The 12,740-nt window shown below is 32.9% G+C and overlaps 2 pseudogenes; both read right to left on the bottom strand.

Moving 5' to 3' along the window:
• Positions 1 to 1,023: 1,023 nt before the first annotated feature.
• Positions 1,024 to 1,992, bottom strand: LOC124971542 (nuclear receptor coactivator 3-like; annotated as a pseudogene).
• Positions 1,993 to 2,142: 150 nt separating this feature from the next.
• Positions 2,143 to 3,566, bottom strand: LOC124971541 (nuclear receptor coactivator 3-like; annotated as a pseudogene).
• Between the last annotated feature and the right edge of the window lie 9,174 nt (positions 3,567 to 12,740).

The raw sequence follows: 12,740 nt of genomic DNA, 5'->3' as shown, positions 1-12,740 counted from the left end.
CTGATTTTTCCTACTGCAAATTCATTTGGTATCAATGATAGATCCTGGAGTTGAAGTATTAGGTCCAAATGAAAACCTTCATTAGGAGAAAGCCTAGGACAATAAAAACTGGGTACAGGGCAACTCAACACTCTTAGTAAAGATCAAGGATGTAGAAATGTAAATTTCCCTGAACAAAGGGTCAACACAAAACTACTTGTTGGTGAAAAAAAATTTTTTTAAATTAAAAAAAAAAAAAAATTGAAAGCAGGGACTATGGTTTTTCCATAACTGTAACATAAGAAACCAGACATTCTGGTTTCTCCTGATCTCTTAATTTCTTTCTGGTCCACCTTTATTTTTTTTGAAAAACTTTGACTAGTAAGGTAGAAGGAAGTGACACAGGACAGTTTTGTGATCATAAACATGCCATCTTTTAAGAAACACATGCTTAGGAAGAAGAATGCCAAAATTATTTTATTTCACTATTATTATTATTATTATTTTATTTTTTATTTTTTTAGACACTAGGATTGAACCTAGGGGTACTTAACCACTGAAGAACATCCCCAGTCCTTTTTTTGTTTTGTTTTGGTTTTGAGACAGAGTCTCGCTGACTTGCTGAGGGCATTGCTAAATTACTAGTCTGGTTTTGAACTTGCAATCTTCTTGCCTCAGTCTCCCAAACCACTGAGATTAACAGGCATGTGCCACCATGCCCAGAAATATTTCTGTTTTGAACCCTATAACAAACAGATGTAGTAGGGAAAATAGGTAGATATTTTGCTTCAGCTTAAGATCCAGTCCTGCTCAAGTGACATCAGTTGGAATAATTCATACAGGTATCAAAGCTGATCTTTGCTTCAAAATTGAATGCCTAAACAACAATTTTTTACTTCTAAATTATCCTACTGTAATGTAGTTTGTTCAATGATTTCCTTAGTTCATGTATAGGGATGACAACAATAATTCTGATCAGGACCCATGGAATGCCAGACATGGGCATGGATTTCATAATCATCTCTCAATTTCCACTGCTGCCATTCATGTGTACCATACTATATTTAGTAGGATTCCCCTGGATGACAAACTGCCATAATTTTTCTGACTATCCATCATCCTTGGATTCCCACCCAACATAATTTGTTTTGATAGTATGGAGAAAGCACTGATATTTTTTTACTGGAGGACCTCAGCCCAAAAGGGCTATATAGAGATGCTATGCAGTTATATGGATGACAAATAGCCAACATAGACTGTGGACTTCTCAAACTCTGAGAATTAGTTCTTTGAAACGTGTGTTGCCTTGTCCCCAGATGGCTGCAATGTGTGGATATAGAATTATTATAAAAGTCAAGAAGTCAGGTGACCAAGAATAACATCTAGATTATCCAAGTCTCCAGATCCCTCTTGTATCTATCTTAATTTTAGAGTCATTCTCTTGACCTGAGCTAAGAATGGTAGAGTTGTCACACTGACTCATTTTATTATTCATTCTTTCCACCTGGTGTTGTGATTATTTATAGAGCTTATCACGAAAATCATCCCTAACCATCAAATACCTAAAGAACTATATTATTTGCTTTCTTCTTCTGACTTCACAGTTCCTGCTTGGCTTTTTTTTTTTTTTTTTTTTTTTTTAACCAAAAATGTTGTAGTACTGTTGTCTTTCCCAGTGGCTTCTGTAGAAATCTTGGCTACTTTGGTTGGTGAATTTCAATTCTACAGTAACTTGTGCAAAATTTAGTGCTTCCCTTGCAATAGTGACCCATGCAGATTGGATATGGAGGACACTCCTCCTGATGTTAAGGAAAATACTCAAGAGGAAATGGTGACACTAATGGAAGAGTCTTTACAACTTGAATCCAAAGGACAGTTGGTCAAGATGGATTGATCTCAGACATCAGAAGAGCAGATAAGTAAATGCAGAAATGTTTTATGACCTTTGCTTTACAAATAATCCCTTTGATTCTTTGACTCTTCACCACTGCTATCCTTACTTTTTTTTATCATCTTCATGAGATTCTGGCCACATTACAAGCCTAGGGAAATTTGGGAATCCTGACTGCCAATTTAGCTTGATTGTGTTATATTTTTATTATGAGAGTTATCTAATTTGGAGTCTGATGAAGACAGAATAGGAAAAGAGAAATTTCTATACTCTCACCCATTGGTTTCAAGGCACTGAGAGAGCTCGTAGAAAAGTTCTGAATCCTGGTTCTGATCTTCTGGTTGCCAGAAGATCCCATGGGAGTGTGCATGCTACATCAGGAAAAAACTGATGTGAGTTCATCTTTAGACTCCCAGAATTATAAGAAGAAATCAGGATACTCTGTTGGTTGGAGCCAAGACCAAGACTGCCATTTCAAGGGCTACTCATGTAGATCCCATAGTTATTATTCTGCTAGGAAGATGGTTACTGTATGCCTGACCCAGCAGTCCATAAAGTTATGTTACTGGAAGACCCATACCTAGTTCCGCTCACCTGCCTTGTGACGCTGGGGTCTAACCATTAGGCCTGCTGTTCTGCAAATATAATTCTTGGTTTGGTGACATACTTGTGGCTCCTACCAAATTGTTGCATCTAGCTGCAGGAGATTTAATGCCTCGTCCTACAGGATTTGAGTTTGTTCTATCCATATTTTGTTCTCTCTGAAGAAAATATGTTGAGACAAAGTCATGACAATCACTTGTTATGGGATTTCAAAATAACTTGTTTTTTGTTTGTGTAGTCACTCTATTTCCATCACCCAATGAGAATCAATAAAAGGGGGTTTCTGCATGGTCATGACTGTATATCATTAAGATTAAAAAGTCTCTGATTTGATGGAAATGCTCATTCTCCTTTAGTAATGTGACATACCATACTGACCATACATGACCACAAGTCTTCCCTTTTCTCCACCATAGCTTGTGACTGAGATAAGGCGAAACACTGCATTATTTAATATTTCTGGTGTATATCAGGATGATATTCACGTTTGCCAGAGTATCATGTATTGCTTTCATCAATATATGGCAATTAAATGCATGGCATTTTTGTCTTAGGGTCTCACTTGCCCAGGTACTCCATTAACTCTAGATTTTAGTAAGTTTTAAAGAAATTCCTTTCTATCTTCTTCATGCAAGATACGTAGATATAAGCAGGTCTACCTGCTTATTTTGCAGTTATTGTGTGACATTTTCTGACATAAATGCAATGTTTCCATCTCGATTCACCCCAAACAGGAAACCATTCAATGCCTAAAGTAAAAGTGGTCCTAAAGAGATTTATCAATAATTTCCTGTCCTATAAAAGATACATGAGTTTTCTGAACATTGTCATTGGAAACAGCTTTTACTTGTTCTTTTTTTCACACAAATGTGTCCTCAAAAATCACGCATTTCATCTGATTTGACACTGGAATTGCTAATATTGCTAATATTTGCAGATATCTGTTCAGCCAATTCTTCAACATATTTTCTCTTCCTTTCTCCTCTCCAACTTCTCACCATTGAATGTAATACGCTACCCTAGAGTATCACATGGCAATTTGTGTTTTCTTATCAGTAGCCAGTGGATCCAAGCTTTTTTCTAATTCCGTCATCTTGAATATAAATCAGCAACTGGCTATCCAGTCAAATGATGTTCAGATAGAAGTTAGATTTTAATGTTCTGTGAGTCCACTATTCAGCAAGTATCTTGATCTATCCTTAACCATTTTCCCTGCAGCTCAGTTTTAAATTGAAAACTAGGCATTCAGCCTCCAGTGGCTGCCACCAACTTCACCATAGAGAACATCTTGCCTTCACTGCCTCCTGGGATCTCATGAATGCTTTTAAGTACAGTAATTTTACTGTGGTTTATTCTGAGAGCTTTAAGTATCTATTGTATTCCATTTTCAAATAAGAGAACTAAAGTTTAGGAGAATTTAGAAACTTTTCAAAGGTTATACATTTGGTCATACAGATTTACAACTGGCATTTTTAATACATACTGTTATACAATGTTTAGCAGTTGTTTACTTAGTACTTGATTCAGAGTATTGTTAACAGAAAGGTATACTTTAGTTGCAAGTAACAGACAGAGAAACCAACATAAATAAATGGTCTGAGATCAAATAGAATTTATTGACCCAGGTAACTGAGAAGTCCTTAAGACTGGATTTAGGTAAACCTTTATTGGGGAGTTCAAATAAGATCACCAGAGATCAGTTTCTTGCCATCTCTTGTTTCTACCTTTCAGGAGCACTTTTGCATTCCTGAGTTCCACAGGGGGGTCCCTAGGACAGTGGACTAGACAAAGGGAAATGAAGAGAAGAAGAGGGGTCAGGAGTAGGAAAGACAGTGGAATGAATCTAACATAAATTTACTGTGTATATATGTAAATACACCATAGTGAATCTCCCAATCATGTACATCCCACAAAAATGGGATCCTAATTAGAATAAGTTATACTCCATGTATTTATACTGTCCTGACCCGCGGGACATCAATGCAGGATGGCGAACCTAAGAGAGAAGGAATGAAAGGGACAAGAGATGCAGGGAGTGACAGCAAGACTGGAATTCTGATCAAGCTGCAAATTTTTATTGTTCTCACGGGTATTTATGCTGAGGGAATGAGGGCTATGACGAGGTGCAGGTTGGTTGGCTGAGTTCTTCTACTGGGCTCCTGATAGGGTGCAAGTTCGCGCCGGCGGGAAGGTGAAATCCCGGAAGAGAAGCAGGGATGGCGCCATAGGCGCCATATTGTCAGAACTATCAGCCAGGAGGGGGGAGGGGCGCTGTTGCTTATTGTAAAGGTCAGAACGTTCTCAGAATGAGAACTTCTTCTTGGTCCCTGACAATATACTATGTCAAATATATTCTATTCACATGTATATCTAAAGAGAACAAAAATTTGAAATATCATATTTCTTTCTTGTAATCCTTTACACTTGTATGACCACAACTCTGCAGACCCTGGTTACTCTTGTGCTATGCTGTAGTTTTCACCACTACTTTGACTTCCCATCTGATATTCAAATTGTCATATTTTCTATTTGCATTTCAAGGCAGATATGACAATATTAGTCTTTCTGGCAACTTCCAGAAAGACTAGTACATTACAAACACAATTTATACTTATCTTTATATCTTAAGGTAGAATCAGAAATCAAGAAGCTTTCCTCCAGCAATGTGATATGGGAGAGAGAAGTAAAATTAAAAACAAAAAGTATCACAAAATTTCTAGTTATTTTTAATGTGACTTTTTTCCTGATTAGGCATTCCCTTTTTTTTTTTTTTTTTTTTTTGTCAATTCTTAAATGGTTTCTAGAGTTCTTACATAAATATCCAGTCACTGTTATTGTTGTTTCTATAGATAATTGTGACCCTATAACTTATTTGTCAGTCATAGTACTAGCTTTCTTTTTTATTAGAAATGCATTGAAATCTATAATTTTACACTTAATTTCATAAAAAATCACAATCAATATATAACTTTGCTTTTTCTTTTATTATTCAACACTGTCCCTTTTCATCTATGTTAATACTTTTTCCTTATGTTCAATTTTGTCTCAATGGTATTAATACCACAGTTGTTCTTTTTAGTATTTGCTGGACATTTTTCCAAGATCTTAATTTAAAACTTTTTTTTTGTTCTTTTGTTCCAGTTATTTTTCTTTAGAAACATATAGTTGGATTTTTGGAACAAAATTATCATTTTGTCTTTCAAGTTTTTTATTACTAATATATTTGTTAATTTCCTTTTATTCTTTTCCTTTCTAAACTTCTTTTTTATAATAAAGACATATATACATATTTTCCTCTTCTGTTAATTTGGAAGATGAAACTTAAATATGTTACTTTCATTGTTAACCTAAAATTTTAATTACATATACTTAAATTTACATTTTTCTAATATTTTGAGAATTTAAGTATTTTTTCCCTCTCCTTCCTGAAAGTAATCACTGTTTATAACATGTTACCATCTATTTACACACTTTTCTAATCTTGTTAATTTGGTTGTAATTGTAATTTTATTTGTTCTTGAACCAAGTGGTTGCAATATGTTAGCCATATCACTTTTCTGATTTTGGTTTCTGATCAACAGAAACAGCTGTTTTATTTATCAGGTTTGCTTACTGATTTGTTTTATTGAATGCAACTATTTCATTTTTTCTTCTTTGTGAATCTTTGAATTTATTTTAAGATCTTTATTTTGAAATATTTGTCCAACTGTAGTAGAAAATTAAGTATTCAGAATATTTAAAGAACTTAAAAATATAATGCCAAAAAAGCAAATAATTCAATTAATATATGGGCAAAGAAAATCAAGTGACATGTCTCAGAGAAAGAAATACAAATGGTCAACAAATACTTGAAAAACTGTTCAACATCTCTAGCAATAAATTAAATGCAAATCTAAACTACACTAGGATTTAATCTCACTCAAGTCAGAATGGCAGTTATCAAGAACACAAATAATAATAAAATGTGGTGAGGATGTGGCATAAAGGGTACCCTCATACATTGTTAGTGGAACCTCAAATTATTATAACCACTCTGGAAAGCAGTATGGAGATTCCTCAAAAAGCTTGGAATGGAACTACCATATTACCTAGCTACCCTCTTCTTGGTATTTATCCAAAAGGACTAAAATCAGCATACAATGGTGATACAGCAATTTCAATGTTTACAGCAGCACAATTCACAAAAGTCATATTATGAAATCAGCCCAGATGCCCACCAATAAATCAGTAGATCAAGAAAATGTGATATATATATAAATGTGATAGCCCATGTGATCACATTTATATATATATCACATTTTCTTGATCTATTTATACATATATATATGTGTATATGTGTGTGTGTGTGTGTGTGTGTGTGTGTGTGTGTGTGAATGGAGAACATCCTACTAAATAAAATAGACCAGACTCAAACAAGGGTCAAATGTTTTTTTTCTCATATGCAGAAGCATAAGCAAAATAAGGCAAAAAGGTGGGGGGGAATTTTTGATATATAAAGGTCTAAGAAATATCAGTGGAATAGAGCAAACAGATTGAGGAAGGGAGGAGGTATGGGAAAGAGTAAGAAATATGGAATGATAATCACATTAAATGCTTATATAAATATACCATAAAACATTTCACCTTTATTTATATGTATAAAGTACCAATGGAAAAAAAATAAATTAGTTAAAAAAGATTAGTAGACTATAGAAAGGAGAAAAGGAGTAGGGAAGAGAGGAGGGAAGGGGGGCAACAAGGATTGAGATCAAGTTCAATGCATGTAAGATTTTGTCGAAAAGAACATAACTATTACATATAATTATGATGCTTCAATAAAAAATAAATGTTTTTACAACTATAGTAGAAATTAATTTTGTCAAGAATATATTCATTTATAATTTTTTTGTTTTGTTATCTACTTTTCTTGCTATGTGATATAAGTGGGTTTTGGAAGTTTTAGCCTCTAATTTTCTTTTGAGTATACAATATAACATCTTTAACAGAGCATGGCATATCATAAGTAGATTAGTTATTCCTCCCAGGTTTGCATTTATGCTCTATAAATATTATCTTTAAATTATTTAAGCACTATGTCAATATTTTCCTTATTCCAATCTTTACCTTTTCTCTCCTTTTATTAGCTTTTGGCCACTGTTTTTTTTTTTAACTGTCTGGTATAAAATTTCTCTTATTCTCTTTTTTCCCCTGATATTTTATTAAGCTACAGAGAAAACTGCAGTTATATTATTGCTCATTTGAATGAAATTGTTCTATTTTTTCATCTTCGCATGAATTATTTATTATTTTCTTGATCTTAATGTTTTAACTCCTACCATGATGTTTAGTATACTTTATACAAATGAATATGTATATCTCCTTCACTAGAATCCAGGTGTCCTCATTTCCATTCATATACGTATTCCTCTATGGCCTAATTCATTTTTTTTTTTGTATAGTAATTAAGCATTTCTTAGGTCACTGCTTTGTCACAGTGGAATACGTAACTGGGATATTTGACACTTAGAGGAGATTCCATTTAAACATCTCCCTTCTCTATTTAATAAAGTTATCTTGATTAATAATCATTAAATAAAAATCAGCCAAAAAATAAAATAAATAGTCTGAGATTTCAAGGTCATCGACTTTCCTCCTGTGCAGCTACAGTTCAGCTTGGCGTTGTGCTGAGGAGGTAGGTGTGTATGTACACAAAGCGATGGCACCTACTCTTGAATTTTCAGAATTGTTGACACTGTTTCTTGTAATTGCTGTGCTCACACAACCTCTGCAGAGGACCAGAGCCCTATAGCGTTCACACAAAGTGGGATGAGTCCCCATCCAACAATCATTCTGGTCAGTTACTTGGGCCACAAAACACTACTTCTTGCCTTACCCATGGTTTTCAGGACTTTTTAAAGCATTATTTACAATATTTTTACATCATTATATATTTATTTTATTAAATATACAGAAAAGTAGACAGCATATATGAAACAACTTTTTAAATGAAAATAAAATATATACCAGTCTGTGGCAAATTGGTTTCCTACCTCTGGATCTTGTTCATCAGAGGACTTTGCTCAGAGCTTGATCTGAATATTCTACTCTCCACAACAGAAGGGGTTCCCAGGGCAGAGGGACAGGAATACCTGAAGCCCAAGTGCCAAGTTCTCCTGGCACCAAGGACCTCACAAATTCTTGCCCAGGTGTTATATAATTTTGTGTAGATTGACTAATTGTGATCAAAGGATTTTTCTAGTGAAAGCTAAATTTACATGACCAAAAATAGATATCATCTTTGGTTTGAATAAAATAAAATAAATAAAATATCTAAGGGGACAAAAATATTACACTAATATTACTATTTTGAATCTATGTAGATTTTGAAAAACTAGAGGAAACTTGTACAATTCTTACTCCTTAAATTTTAAAGGAAAATATAAACATGTGGTCACATAGAATGTCAGAATTGAACATTGTTATTTAATACTTATGGTTTAATTGCATGAAATTTTAATATCAATAGGGAACATATCTTTCTGAGTCCCTGAATGTTATAATGTTGAAATCTCTGAATTAACTTTCATGTAATGTTTATGAAAATATAAGTAATACAAAGGTATTAATCTGAAATGTACATAATTAAAATTATACATAAGCTACAACAATTGTTTAGCACTTAGACCAGCAAATGATTTTCTCAGGAAATTTTCCTTGTTGCATTGTTTAGAATTGTTGCCATACATTGATAATTAAAATATGTTTTAATTTTCAGGAGTCTGTTGTTTTAAAATTTTCCAGAATAAACCCTTTTAATGTCTTCACTTTAATTCAATCTCTCCTGCTACCATTTATGTCCCATTGTATTCTGCATATTTCCTAGCAGTTTTTAAGCAGTTATGTAACAAAATTATTTTATTTATTCTTTCTCTTTCTCTTTTTATATACATTTTTTTCTTTTCCACCAATGCATAATTTTAATATACACTTGCCATATAATCTATTTATAATTCCAATAATCTTATTAGTTACAATTGTCACTGACATTTACTAATGAGTAAATTTACAATTATCACAATTAATTAAAAATTTTCAAGAACAAACATCTATTTTTTTGTAACAAATGTCACTCCTGTTCTGCTTCCACAACTGATGTATTAAAAGTCTGTAAACCATAGTTTAGCAATGATTTTTAAAAACACTAACGTCTTATATGGATAAGGTGTTAAAACTAACCACTTGCATAGGAACCATTGGAAGACTGAAAACATAAAAAGCACAAAATTATCAATCATAACTGTTTAAAGTAATGTACTAACTATTCAGATCTTGGATTGTAAGACAAAAAAAGTGCCTATGTGTTCCTGGCTGCTGTGTTTGACATATGAAGGAGAAACTCTGGAGATGTCTCTCCAGAGTTATGGCCAGTGAGGAAACTCCAGTCACATCCTTGAGTGTTGACTTGGAATAACTTGTGGAAGGGTCCACAATTTGAGAAGATGAGTTAGAAATAAGGATTTTATTAGATGCTAGTTCCTTTTTATCACCTCATCTTATTCTTCTATTTTTTAAAAAAAATTTATTTGTTCTTTTTAGTTATATATGACAGTAGACTATATTTTGGCATAATTATACAAATATGGAGAATATCTTATTCTAATTAGGATCCTAATCCTGTGGATGTACACAATGTTGAGATTCACTGTTGTGTATTCATATATGTACAGAGGATATTCATGTCAGATTCATTCTACTGTCTTTCCTATTCTTATCCCGTCTCCTTTTCCTTTATTATCCTTGATTTAAACCACTGAACTTCTTCCTCACACCTTGTTGTGAGTCAGAATTCACAGCTCAGAGAGGACATTCTACATTTGGGTTTGGGGGATTGTTATATTTCACTTAGCATGATAGTCTCCAGACCTATCATTTACTCATTTACTGGTAGACTGCAAATTAGACAACCATCTGGATTCCTCAAAAAGCTAAGAATGGAATCAACATTTGACCCAGTTATCTGGCTCCTCTACATATCCAAAGGATTTAAAATCAGCATACTGCAGTGATATAGCAACATCAATATTTATAGTAGCACAATTCACAATAGCTAAGTTATGGAACCAATCTAGGTGTCCATCAACAGATGAATTGATAAAGAAAATGTGATTTATACACACAATAAAATATCACTCAACCATAAAGAAGAATAACTTTATGATATTTGCAACTTTCAAAAGTATTGACTTTTTCATTCTTTCTCTCCAAATCTCCCACAAGATCTCGTTTGGACCAACTCTAACCTAGAATATTTTTAGAAGGTGAATTTCAGAAGCACAGATACTAAGTATTAGTCAAGTTAAAATAGTCCAGTGCACTGAAAACTATGGAATAATTTTGCTTAGAACCTCTTTGAAGGAATGCACAGTACCAAAATATCTGCATTGCATATTAATTCTTTATTTATTTTTTCTACTGGGGATTGAACTCAGGGGCGCTTAACCACTGAGTCACACCCGCCTCTCCTTTTGGTATTTTATTTTGAGATAGGGTCTCACTGAATTGCTTAGGACCACGCTAAATCGCTGAGGCCGACTTTGAACTAGCGATTCTCCTGCCTCAGCCTCCAGAGCCACTGGGATTACAAGAGTGGGCTACTGCACCTGACTGCAAATTAATTCTTAAAAGTGATTTCCAAATCATAGATTTGTATAAATCATACATTTCATTCTAGTTGTAATCAAATAAGTACACTAAAATAAGTATCTCGGCAATGAATGAAACTAAATGCTTGGATAGCATCTACATTTTAATAAAATTTAGGTTCTTCTGTTAAACCTTTACATTATTTTTCTTCATGTAAAGGACACTTAATTTCTTGGATAGAAATTTCCATGAAATATAAGCAAACTACTTGAATTTGTTATTAAAAGAGAGAAACTATTGCAGTGTAACATTAATGTAATGGTTTACATTAATGTCATGGAAGGAATATATTTAGAATTAATTTGTATTTAGAAGGAGAATTTCTAAAATTGAAAACTCAAGGGAGACATAATCATTTTTTTCTATTTATCATAGGGGAATTTAATAAAAATAAGCTAAAGGTATTATGGATATTTTAAAATAGAACTTTATTTTATGGGAGAAGCTATATGCTATAAGAATATTTATTAACTGGAAAACTCCAAAGGTCTCCAGGACTGTTGTAAACAAATATCAAGGATCTATTGGAATTACCACTTTTTTGTTTTAAATATGAATATGTGTCATAGAAATAAATAAGTAAATATTTATTTAGGATAAGAATTTTAATTTTAAAATCAAATATATATATATATATATATACACATATATATGTAATTAACATGTTCCATGCCATTTGAATAAAATCTTTTCTAAGTATTTTCTCAACAAAATCAAATTACTTTGTTTCTGTGTACCTTGAACACTATTTTATCCAATAATTTGTGATGCTATAATAATTCGCTATTGATCAAAATTGATATTGTATACTAAGATTATGACTATGTATTTTAAAACTGAAAAGAATGTATGACATAAAGATATAAGCCTTCCTGTACATATTAAATAATATCAGAAAAATGTCTTAATGTCTCATATTACCCTTCCATTATATTTTAGAAGTAGATAACTTGTTTGATTTTACATACGCCTGGATACAAAGGGATTTGTCTCAAAATGAATCATGTCTTGATTTTTCACCCAAATTTTATTAATTGAGACTGGACTTTTTAGTTGGTACTAAAATGAGTTAATATTTGTGGGTTAATGGGATTGATTCAATAAATTTTGCTTGTGAGAAAGAGGTAAATTTGGGGGGACCAAGATCAAAACACTACTGTTTGGATTTATTTTCTTCCCAAGCTCATGTTGACATTTAATTGCTATTAGAAGGGGATGTGACCTTTAAGACTTGATATTGTCATGAAGGCTCTGCCTACACAAATGGACTAATATCATTACCAGAAGAGTGGTTTAATTATAAAATGGTAAGTTTAACCTTCTTTTTACTCTACTTCTCACCCTATCCTTGCCCTTCAGCCATATGATTACTTTTTCTATTTTCATGAGGCAATAAGAAGGCACTTGTCAGATACCTGCACCTTAATTTTGACCTTTCCAGACTCCAGTGCTGTGATGAATGACTCATTATCAGGTATTGTTATGGCAGCATAAAATAGACTAAGTCCTGGCATATACAGTAAGTCTGTTCTAAAATAGAAAATTAAGCCTTAACACACTTCACAAAGTCACATGTCACATTGGT

The sequence above is a fragment of the Sciurus carolinensis genome, chromosome X (genome assembly GCF_902686445.1).
Source record: "Sciurus carolinensis chromosome X, mSciCar1.2, whole genome shotgun sequence".
In the NCBI taxonomy this organism is placed as follows: domain Eukaryota; kingdom Metazoa; phylum Chordata; class Mammalia; order Rodentia; family Sciuridae; genus Sciurus; species Sciurus carolinensis.
The sequence above is the reverse complement of the archived record's forward strand: the minus strand, read 5'-3'. Positions and strand labels throughout refer to the sequence as shown.